Source organism: Notechis scutatus, chromosome 11 (assembly GCF_049901735.1).
Source record: "Notechis scutatus isolate UNSWTSFEM ecotype Mainland chromosome 11, rNotScu1.2, whole genome shotgun sequence".
Taxonomy (NCBI): domain Eukaryota; kingdom Metazoa; phylum Chordata; class Lepidosauria; order Squamata; family Elapidae; genus Notechis; species Notechis scutatus.
In genome coordinates this window covers 11050578-11063098 of record NC_142019.1, presented here as the reverse complement: position 1 = coordinate 11063098, position 12521 = coordinate 11050578, and positions in this window count along the sequence as shown.

The window sequence follows — 12521 nt, the reverse complement described above, 5'->3', positions numbered from 1 at the left end:
ATTTGGCATATAAACAGATCACTGTATAATTCTATTTCACTCATGAAGTTGTTGAAATGTAATGAACATGATTGGAGTTGGCTTTCAGAGCAGAAGTATCATGGAGTTTCCTCCTTTCTTGGACAAAAAGAGCTACTTTTCACCTTCCTCCTAATACCGGTATAAAGAGAACATTTTGCCTTTTAGGATCTTCTTCCTATCTATAGCATAAAGAATGCTTAACCAGAAAATGTAACTGACTCAACAAGTTAAATAAAAAGAATTACTTATTTCTAACCACGATTGAGTCATAACAGGAGCACAATGGCCTCACTTATTCCACTTCTACAGCTGGATTAATTTAATTGCCAGTTCTCCCAGTCATGCTTCAGAATTTTCCACTCCATTTTCTAATGGATGTTACCTGATATAAGAATAGCTTGTCAAATATGGGGGAGAAATGTTTATACTCATCTTATTAAACCCCTCTTTTGAGAATCTAGGAACTCAGGATGTCCTCCTCTTTCCAACCTCAACTGAGAATTTATAAATGTAAAATGCTATCTGTTCTCAAGAATCGCACCTAGTTGAGATCCCAGTCTCAGAAGCATGGTTTTTAACTAGGAAGTAGGCTTTGTGAATCAGAACTATGGTGAATCAGAACTATGAGGGGAGATCCTTTTGGTGGTATTAAGGCAAGCAATGGAGCCCTTAGCAGAGGTTCAGGAATGCTGGTTGTATAAAGTCTATTTATCAATCCTCACCTCTGTACTTCTGGATTGTTTCTGGACTGACTAATTTCCTCTTAGACTCAGTCATCTTTGGAAACTTGACCTTTGGCCAATGTCTCACCTTTTTTTGCAACTGACTATGATTATCTGACAGTTCTGATGCTTTGGATTGCTTCTGATGAGACCTCCTCCTCCTAATTGGGCATATATCACGATTCCAAAATATTAGCAAAATGGGCATATTCATAGCATACATTAATGACAACCCATTGCACCATCAAGAATTTGGCAGAGCCTCTTAAACATGAATACAGTAGAATAAGACAGGATCTGTTGTTTTTGCAGGTTTGGAAGAGAGTGAGTTTCCAGAATAGGGGAAAAAGAGGAAGGAAAATAGCAATTAAATGCTGCTGAAGTTCTTATTGCTGCCTGTAAATGTTTTCTAGAAACAATTATGATAAAAGTGCATCAAGATGTCAGTGGTGTTATTATGATAGTAATAGAAAAAATGGTAAAAAGCAACCATCACCAGCAATAGTTAGACAAGTTGACTTAAAGTTAGTAATGCTAGAAAGGACAGGTTTCCAAGAAGTAGGATCTACTTGCTTTTGTCTTTTTCCTAAATTAATTGATGAAAAGTAAACTGCACCCAGATTCATATGCCTTTGTGTACATTATTCCTCCATACTTCCTTTTTCCCCATTACCTTTTGTTGCAAGCATTCCCTCCCCCCCATAATGCATTTTTGTTCACAATCTTTACAAAAAACACACATTTGTGCTTTTCCTTATAACACACATTTTCTGATTCAAGAGCTGCATCACACAGTTCAAAGAAAGGGTATATTTCATAGTACAGCTATGTTTTGATTTGCATTTTGGTTCATGAATTAGGTAAGATGGCTTTCAAAAGGAAACTGGGATAAATTCTTCTCCATCCCTAATTAGACTTGGGACCTTTGTCTCTGTGAAGCTTGTGTTCTTTGAGTACACTGTGCTTTTCAAGAGAAGCAAGGGGAGAAGGTCAAAGCATATGGAGCAGAAGATGACTCTAAGTTTGAATTTCCTGATTCAAAAACTCTTCTCTAGTCAGGCAGTTAAATTGTATCTTGTGGTGCCATATATGCATGAATTGCCCTACAAAGCTAACTCAACCAATTGAGGTAGATTTCCTGGACATTGCAGCAGAAGAATTCAAAATTGCGGTTTTATTTCAAAATATAAAGTGGAAGAAAATAAGCCAACATACAACGATGGTTCCTATTGCAATGTGTCCTCCACCCACAGGAGGCCTCTAAGACTGTTGCTTAGCAACTTCACATCATTGTATAAAATGCTATGAACAGGCAGAAAGCTGATGGGGAAAATGAATGTTTCATTCTCTTCTGGGGGACTGGTGGCTTTGTGTCAAAGTAGGAGAATCTCAACGCTATTGAGCTTCCTGTTTTCCATCTCCCTGTCTTCCAGACAGGATAAAGGGCACTTCATGTACTAATGTGTTTTGCCTTTAAGTAAAGTGAAATTCTTGATAACATGGTAGATAAAGTTTGACAGTACAGTTGAGGGAGACGCATAGGGAGGTTAAGTGGATTGAAATTCTGCATGAACTTAACATAATGATAGTCAGCTTTCTGCCATAAGATAGTCTCCAAACGCAATTACCTATATATATAGTATGTGGTGTTGGACTCTGTTTACAGATTCAGTTCACTGGTTCTCCAATAATAATTTGATTAACATGACATTTGTCACACCCCAGTACAGTACAGTATTATTATTTTGATTATGGTTCATCGCACAGTAAGCCAGCTTTTCAGTCTGGACTTATGCACCTATCTTATGCACCTATCGAGTCCTTCCGAATGACCTGGGATAGGGAGATGTTGGTATTTGTTTGTGTTAAGGGTATTGTTACAGGATGTAAGCTGTTCCAAGTAAAGCTTCCCTTTGCAATTGATCGATGGTAATTTTGTCAATGCTGATAACATTCAAGATGTTTTGAGATTACACTGCAGGTGATCAAGACTCAAGGAAGCAATGGATGGAACCAGAGCAAAATCATATATTCTCTTTTGGACAGCTCTTGTACATCATGCTACTGGCTGAATGAAGGGAATGGGTCAATCTGACAAGAGGATGAATGGAAGGAAGGGAGGAAGGGAAGGAGGGAGGGAGGGAGGAAGGGAGGAAGGAAGGAAGGAAGGAAGGAAGGAAGGAAGGAAGGAAGGAAGGAAGGAAGGAAGGAAGGAAGGAAGGAAGGAAGGAAGGTGTTGACGACTGCTGATAGTACATCCCTGGCCTAACACTTGATAACTTGCTCAGCCAGTTCTGGTTTTCCATTAATTCTGGATCTTACTAAAGCAACATACTTGTAGTAGCTGCCAGCCACAGCTAATTTATTCTATTCTAAAAAAGACATATATTGTAAGAGATTTCAGACTCATAAGCAATTTTTGGATAAATATAATAGTTATCCAAACTATCTCTTTAGTTAGCTCAGTTCATTCAAACTTTATTTTCTGAATTAGACCCGGAAAAAGTATTCAGTCTCGTGTATTATCTGGTTAACATCCATTTTTTTTAAAGGAAAAGAATTCAGGAACATTAAGTTCCATGGCTGAAAATAAGTCACGTTGTGTATTACCAATTGCACACCTGGTAGTCTGTTTTTCCTCAAAGAGGCATTACTCCAACAAGGGAACAAAGGCAAGAGTCATTTCCCATTTATTTGAAAAGATAAATTGCCTGCAAGAGGAATAACAGGGATAATATTGGCTTGGAATATTTATTTTTGCATTGAATCAGCAGATTTCAAAGTTCTATAAGGATGGTGAAAAATTAATCAAGTTCATTCTGTTCTTTGGATTCTTCATGGTCTGCAAATATGGCCACCACTTTAAAATAAAAATAGTGTAACAAAAAAAAATCCTCACTATTTTGAATAAATTATTGCTACCATAGATTATCTATAAAGCACTGGTTTAAGTAGACCTAAGGGAAATGCTGAGGTTATTTCATCCAAATACAATGAACCCTTAATGTGCAAAATACTGCTATTGGGTTAGTGCACAATCTATGTTTGCACATTACAATGATTTGTGAACTAACCAGTCAGCTTAGGTTCACACAACACATTAAGCTGTCCCAAAGGGGGAAAAGATCCAACTAAAGTTAACACTAATCAAGTTCAAAATGTGATGTAAATACGGCTACAGGTTTTCTATCTCAAGCACATTTAGGTGGAAAATAAAATTGGGTTGAACTTTTGGAGTCATGCTGGAGGCCATCGTCTGGGAACTTCACTCCACTGGAATATGTGCTTTGAGCTATTCTATGAGTCATGTTTATGTGGTGCCTATGACTGATTGGTGTATTGATGGCTGGTGATTGATGGTTGTTTCCTTGTGCTACCAAGCCCTCCGCTCCCAAGTACTTGATAAGCTGGGTTGATAACACAACCCAAGCCTAACAAACTTGTTGCTGGCTACTTAGCCTTTAAATAGAGTCTGCAGAAATCATGAGGTTTTGAGTGAGCTGAGCATGAATTGTCCTTGGAAACTTATCCTGGGCAGGGAAATAAAGTGTCCAATTTCTCAAAATTTCTCCAGGAGAATAAGAAGTTTTCCAACACTTTCTCAATGTCAGAACTTCAACACTCCACCTATTCTACTCTATAGATGTCTATGGAGATCCTCAGTCATCCAGGTCATAGTTGTCCCAAAGGTGCTTTTTCAAGAGGCAAGTGGACTTCCTGATTTTTCTTTGAAGATGTTTCGTTTCTCATCCAAGAGAACTGAAGAAGTTTCTTGGATGAGAAGTGAAATGTCATCAAAGAAAATCCAGAAAGTCCAGTTGTCTCTTGAAAAAGCACCTTTGGGTCTACTCTATAGAGTAGAAATTCTATCCTTAGAATTCATAAAGCTACATCTCTTCATCAACTTGAGTGAGAATAGCTTTAAAAACACAACAGACTTCCTTGGTTGGGCATCGATTTTTAATACAATGACATATCTTGCTTTGATCATGTTGATAAGAGAACGTTTTCCCTACTCTTAACTGAATATCATTCTAAAGGGATATTCCATTGCCAGGGTGAACATTTATCACTTTAACATTTGCTTGGTTTTTCCTCCCCACACACCACTATCAGCATCATCTTTCTCATTTCACAAACAAGCTTTTTATTTCTATTACCTGTGACTCCTCACACATCATAATGTTGTTTCCATTCCTGACTAGAACACATTTCAAATATTAGGTGACATTTATTATCTCCCCACCCTGGAGTTATTTTCCTGCCAAGTGTAGGATGTTTAGATATTTTAATCTTTCATTGTAAGTCATAGCTTTCTGCACCTGTAAGTCATTTTTGGATGCTTAAAAGATCCCTCTCCACTTGTATGAGTGAGTGTGTTTGTTTGAGCCAGGAGACGGAGACCAAGCATATATACACTTATTACAAAATCCAGCAGAAGAAAAGATTGAGACAGGAGGAATGGTTTTGCTTCTAGACTGCTTATTGAGAGTTTAATCATTCTGACAACATCCTGATTGTTATTTATACTTTGCACGTATTCAGCTACTTCAGGGTTTTTTAAAGGTTAACAATAAATATATTTGCTTGTTTATTTATCTATCAAACATCATTGTAATACTTTAATACCAGACTCTGGACAGTGTGAAATTATTATGAATACCAACCCTCCGTGTTATTGCCAGAGAAATAAAGAGTCAGAGGTAATGATTTGAGAGAGCTGTATTTGTTGTCAGAAGTTATTTTGCCCATGGATATTTAAAAAAACACTTACAGGAACAGATGAAGCCAAAAAAAACCCTCTTTATTTTCAGATGTTTTCCACTTACTGCATGAATCCCTACAGACCAAACCTTGTTAATCTGCCTGTCTCTTTTTTAAATGTTTGGCAAAAGAAAACCAGACCATGGTGTCTTTAGTCTATTAGGACACTATTCTCCAGCCTTGAGCTCTCACAGATGGTCAGATGTTACATGCCATAATAGCCATCTGCTTAGGGAATTCAGGGAATCTACACATTTGGAAGTCCCCAAATTTGGGACATATTGATCTACATCAACACTATAGGGTAGTTGTCTTTGAGCCTTCTTCTTTTTCTGTATTTGATATATTCCTCTTTTACTTCCATCACTCACTTTCTGCTTCTCTTCTTCATGGCAACATGGTCAGACTCAGAATCATTTGAGATTGGTCATCTGTTTTCTTTAGCCTGCCAAGGATAAGTGAATTCTGAAGACTTCCGGTGGTGAGGTGGGGACAAATAGTGTAGAGGTCTGCTCGTGGTTCTTCTTGCCTCTTCTTGCTGTTGGTGCAATCCCTTGGGAGGCATGAACCCCAGAGAGAAACATGCTGGTGTGGGGAAACTCAAGCTGTAGGGAGGCGAAGGCAACTCCCATTGCAGCGAAGAGAAACCCTCCAGAGCCCGACAAGCAAGAGACTGCTGTTTTGTTAATGGTGGTCCTGAAGTCCGGTCTGCCACCAATGAAAGGAAGAAAGTGAGAGACAAAGTGTGGTGATCAATGGCGAAAGGTGTGGGTGAGGAAGTTTTTTCTGAATGCTGTGGATCCACAGAAAGTTGTTGAAAGAATCTGATCGGAGCCCTAAAAGGAAGCGGCTAAGGAATGGAGGTGAGGTGGGTGAAAGTGAAAGGGCTGGACAGATAGAAAATAAGGACAGTAACAAATGAAGCAAAGAAGACTGGGAGGTTGGTGAGGCTTGCTACATTGTTATTAATGGAAGGAAATCTAGCTTCTGGAAGGTCTAGGGGACTTGGATCACTTTCTTTTTGAAAGACTGCATTAGATTTGAGATGAGAAGAAGAGCGGAGTAAGTGAAATAAATGGAGATAACACGGTGTAAAAGAAGACACTTAGAAACTTTTCGGAAGCTCTGAAAAAGTCTTTGACCGCTGATCCAAGGGTATATAGAATAGTCTGCCTTAACTGAAAAAATATAGAAATATAGGAAAACTGAACTTAAGATCCCCAAGAAAAGACGAAAAGAGAACTGGATATAACTGAGTGAGCTGAGATTTTGAGAGGACATTATTATTACTCAGCAATTTTCTATTTCCGGGTATTCGGATTGCAAGTGTGTAACTCAAGTGACTGAAAGTGGAATAGCTACTTTAAGATTCTTTTTCTTTTCTCTCTCTTTCTACTTTTTCTATCTCTCTCTGGTGTTCTGATTAGTGAATGCTCCTCTCTCAATTTTTTTTTCTGGTTTCTACATAGTATTACTCAAATATATATATGCAACTGCCGAGATCAAAATTTAATTCCCACAAGCTTCCAATTGAAATTCCACACCAACACAGCAGCCACCAAACACATCCTAAAAAGAACAGAATTGGCCCTAATTAGAAATGAACTTCACACAAAAAGATTTCTCCTAGACCAAATCAACAAAGATCTCCTCACACTTCACCTCAGACTCAGCAACAAGATTCACCCCTTACTTTGGGACAAATCCAAACAACTCGCTGTCTGGAGAGCCGAAACACAGACCACCCTCAAGACAGACACGCACACCAACAAACTCAGAAAACTACAACAACGCCAGAAACCATCTCCTCCCCCCTCACAGCCACACATAAAACAAACAGTGAACAACATCTCAGACAAGATCCTCACCAAAGCCGAAACCAAGGTCCTTTCAAAAGGATTCAACTTTGCTGTCGCTCCCAAACACATCCCCACAGAAACCATCATATGCGGAGTTGAAACCAGCCTGACCAAAACCAACCCTGATGATGCTAACAGAATCAGACTCGAAATCACCAACATCCTCTGCACTAGCAAACCACCCAAAAGCAACTTATCCAAAGAAGAACAAACTGCACTACGTAACCTGAAAGAAGACACCAGCATAATAATCCTACCAGCAGACAAGGGCAACGCGACAGTGGTTATGAACACATCTGATTACCAAACCAAGTTAACCAACCTACTCCTAGACCCCACATACAAACCCCTAAAGACAGACCCCACCACCTACCTAGAACAAACCACCAGATCCAAAATAAAAGCCTCCCCCATCAGTGAAGAAATCCAGCAAAGAATCATACCCAGAGAGAAATCATCCAGATGCCCTAAGCTTTATGACCATCCCCAAGATACACAAAGAAGGAACCCCACTTAGACCAATAGTCAGCTCCATAGGCTCACCTCTACAAAACCTAGCCAAATTTCTCGCCAAACAACTACAGCCCTATGCAGAATCCATCAACTCACATGTAAGAAACTCATTCCAGTTCATCGAGATCATAAAGAAACAAAACTTATAACCCAGCGACCTACTAGTGAGCTTCGATGTCATATCCCTCTTCACCCAAGTGCCAATAAAAGAAGCCTTGACAGCCATCCAAAACAAATACAACCCCCCCAAGCACATCCTAGTTCTGACCAACCACTGTCTATCCAATACATACTTCACCTACAATGGACAAAAATACAAACAAATAGAAGGAGCACCCATGGGATCACCCCTCTCACCTGTCATCGCAAACCTCTACATGGAACACTTTGAAACACAAGCTCTAGAAAAATATGATCACAAACCCAAACTCTGGCTCAGATACGTAGATGACACCTTCATAATCTGGCCACACGGGAAAGAAAAACTGAACAACTTCCTCACACACCTCAACAGCCTACACCCCAAAATACAATTCACCATGGAAACAGAAGCTAACAATCAACTTCCCTTCCTAGATGTCTTGGTATACAAAAAACCCAACGGCTCCCTAGGACACACCATCTACCAGAAGAAAACACATACAAACCGCTATCTACACGCACTCTCACACCACCACCCAGCACAGATCAATTCCGTAGCCGAGACACTCATCTCCAGAACAAAATGCTTAGCCGATGAACAACACCTAAAAACCGAACTACACACTCTCACCAATGTACTAACAGCCAATGGATTCCAAAGAAAGAAGATTACCGACCTAATCCAAAAAGAAACCCCAACCAAAATCCAAGACAGAGAACAAGAGAACGGCAAAGCCCTCCTCCCATATATAAAAGGCACTACAGACAAAATCAGCAAGATCCTCCAAAAACACAACATTAAAACAGCATTCTGCACAAACAGAAAAATATCCACCATCCTAAGAAACCCTAAAGACAAAATCGAGTTAGAAAACCAAGGAGACTTCATCGAAACGTTGCTTAGATACTTCCAATCTTACGCAGGAGAAAACCCGAATAACCAAAGATCCACATACAAATACCCGCGAGAACCTCAGAATATATATATATATATATATTCTTAAGTTTTCGCGGGTATTTATATGTATGGTATTCAGCTTTGTTCGGGTATTTTCCCATGTCATTATAGTTGTGCTTTTAAAGTTGTAGCAACATTTTGGCAGAATCTCATCTGCCATCATCAGGCTTCTATATTGTGTTCGTCTCGAAATCATCAAAAATTTACTCTCGAAATCATCAAAAATTAATACCAAACACCCAAACACCTTATGGAACTAACAGAACACTGCTTAACCAACACATATTTCATATACAAAGGACAAAGATACAAGCAAATTGAAGGAGCCCCTATGGGATCACCACTGTCACCCATCATTGCAAACCTGTTCATGGAAGAATTCGAATCCAGAGCCCTAGCCAATGCCACCCACAAACCCAAACTTGACTAAGATACATCGATGACACATTTGTTATTTGGCCCCATGGAAAAGAAAACCTAAACAATTTCCTTACACACCTACACAGCACACACCCCAAAATCAAATTCACCATGGAAATGGAAACAAAAAACAACTACCATTCCTAGATGTACTAATCTACAAAAAAACAGATGGCACACTAGGACACACCATATGCCAGAAGAAAACACACACCAACCACTACCTCAACGCCCAATCCCACCACCACCCAGCACAGATAAACTCCGTGGCCAAAACACTAATTGCCAGAACCAAACGCCTGGCAGACAAGACACACATAAAGACTGAACTATGCACCCTGACTAAAGTACTGACAGCCAACGGCTTTCACGAAAGTAAAATCACTGGCTTGATCCACAAAAACACACTGAGACATAATGGAGACCTAGAAGATGAACAGACCTATGGAACAGCTGTCCTGCCCTACATAAGAGGTACTACAGAAAAATCAGTAAGATACTACACAGGCATCACATCAAGACTGCCTTCAAAACAGACAGAAAAATAGCAGCCATCCTAAGAAACCCCAAAGATAAAATTGACCTGGAAAACCAAGGCATATACGAAGTCCCCTGTGCATCATGCCCTGCCACATACATTGGACAGATCAATAGAAGAATAAGTACCCGCCTGGATGAACACAAAAAATGCAGTAAAAAAGCTGGAACACCCTTCCTCACTAGTCCAACACATGAAAGTCACAGGTCATAGCATCGACTTCAATGGCACCAAAAACCTAGCCACTATAGAAAACCCCAGCTACAGAATTATTAGAGAAGCCATAGAGATTGAAAAAAGACCTGAAAGCATGAATAGAAGAGATGATTCCACCAGACTGTCAGTTATTTGGAAGCCTGCATTCATAAACAAAAAAATCTCCACACCACAAGCCAGCCAAACACCTGGGCACAAACAGATCCCCCCTGATACCTCCAGCTCAAACACACCCCAACTAGGCACCCAGATGAAACCTTGCTTTCTAATAAATGATAGCCGTCCATTTACTCGGAGCCAAGCCGCACTAAAAGCCTCCAATACAGGAAACACAATGTTGCCAGCCAATCAAGACAAAAAAACCTACAAAACAGATAGAAGATATTAGAAACACCAATCACACAGCAAACTCCAAGACTAATAAACACAGACCAAGACTCCCAACCAATCAGGATGAAGAAAAAACCATTCTGGCATAGCATAGGCTAGCCCCAAATTTAAACAGAAATGTCTGTGAAAGTCTGACTCACAGACGAACACTATACAGAAGCCTGATGATGGCAGATGAGATTCTGCCGAAACGTTGCTATAACTTTAAAAGCACAACTAAAATGACGTAGGAAAATACCCGAACAAAGCTGAAGACCATACATATATACATACATACATACATACATACATACATACATACACATATATATATAGATATAGATATATATTCACACAAGGATTAATTGTATAGATGGTATAAAATAATGTTGAAAATAAGGTCCCACAAACTGTCAAGGACGAAACTGTTTTTAATTGTTTTCTGAACTTTCTTTCAATGTTATCAAATTGTCTCATTTTTTTTTCTAAACATTTTCCCACAGATTTCTTCTTCTGATTTGGGCAAGCAGAAGCTTGAATATATGGCTACCAAACTTTTGCTGTGAGATTTATAAAGTTCACGTGTTCATGAACTAGAACACGGTCTTATAAAATATGAGTAATGGTATGTGGGATGGACCTTGGAAGGCAAGTGGGGGGGGGAGGAAGCCACAGCCTGGACAACTGGCATGTAAAAGAGAGGAGAATTTAACCATTTTGTGCTATTGAAGCAGCCAAGACGTTAATTTATACTTTGGTGATGTTTCATGTAGACTACTGTAAGAGTTTACTGGCAGACTTGCTGCCTTTTTCCCTTATCCTTTGGTTTGGGTCAAGATACCATGTTTTCAACCTTACCTGATGGCCTCTTATTTAACTATCACTAATCAGATAGTGTGAAGAAAGTTTGATAGCCATTGACTTACTTATATCTATATTTTTCTAGGCTAGTTTCGTGAATAATGTTCATTCATTGGGACCATGTTTGATGAACTCTAAAGGTTTGTCCCTTTCCAATATTAAGGATCCAAACTCAGAGCAAGTATGGGCATCTTTGCATAAGCCAAATAATTATATACTCATTCAGACATTAGTATGTTACGTACCGACTGAGATGTTTCATAATAACAGAAGAACAGAGTTGGAATGGACCTTGGAAGTATTCTAGTTCACCCCCTTCTCAAGCAAAAGAGCCTATACCATTCCAGACAAGTGGCTGTCCAGTCTCTTCTTAAAAGCCTCCAAGGATGGACTACCCATAACTTCTAAAAGCAAACCATTCCACTGATTAATTGTTCTCACTGTTAGGAAATTCCTCCTTAGTTCTAGGTTGCCTCTGTCGTTGATTAGTTTTCATCCATTGTTTCTTGCCTTGCCTTCAGATAAACCTAACAATTGAATTTACACAGCACCCTTCTGTCCAATGCCTAATAGGATCACACCTGTTCTAAACTGTTCTAGAATCAAAAGGTGTAGAACCTTTCACTTCATCTCTATTTCTTCTTTGGCTGGAGAACCAAGCACATGGCCAGCTTCTTTAATGAGTGTTGTGTGTCCTGCAAGGTCTTTCCTTCTGCCCATTGTTCTCTCCTCCCAGCCAACCTTTGCTGATTTGTTTGCTCATTTCACTTCCCCTCCTTGTCCTTAACAACTTCTTCATGGGGCATTTTTGCACCAGGATGACTGGAGATAATGGCTTTTTCCCCCCTCTTAATTGTTCATTATGCCTTTGTTGGCACTTTATGTTCAAAATGCATCTTTTAATTCCCCCTTCCATTTAAGGGAAATTGCTTAATTTTATTTAATAACCAGACTCGTTTTCCCATGTCCCTGTGTATGGATATTTGTGGTTTGAATATATAATCTGGATTCCCCTTGGCTTATTCAGGTTACCGTCCACTTGTTTTGCCTTTTAATTATTCCAAGGCAGGTTTAGAAAGAGCAAACAATATTTAAAATGGAGAAAGGAAGGAGTACTTGACCACCATATGTTTCTTCAA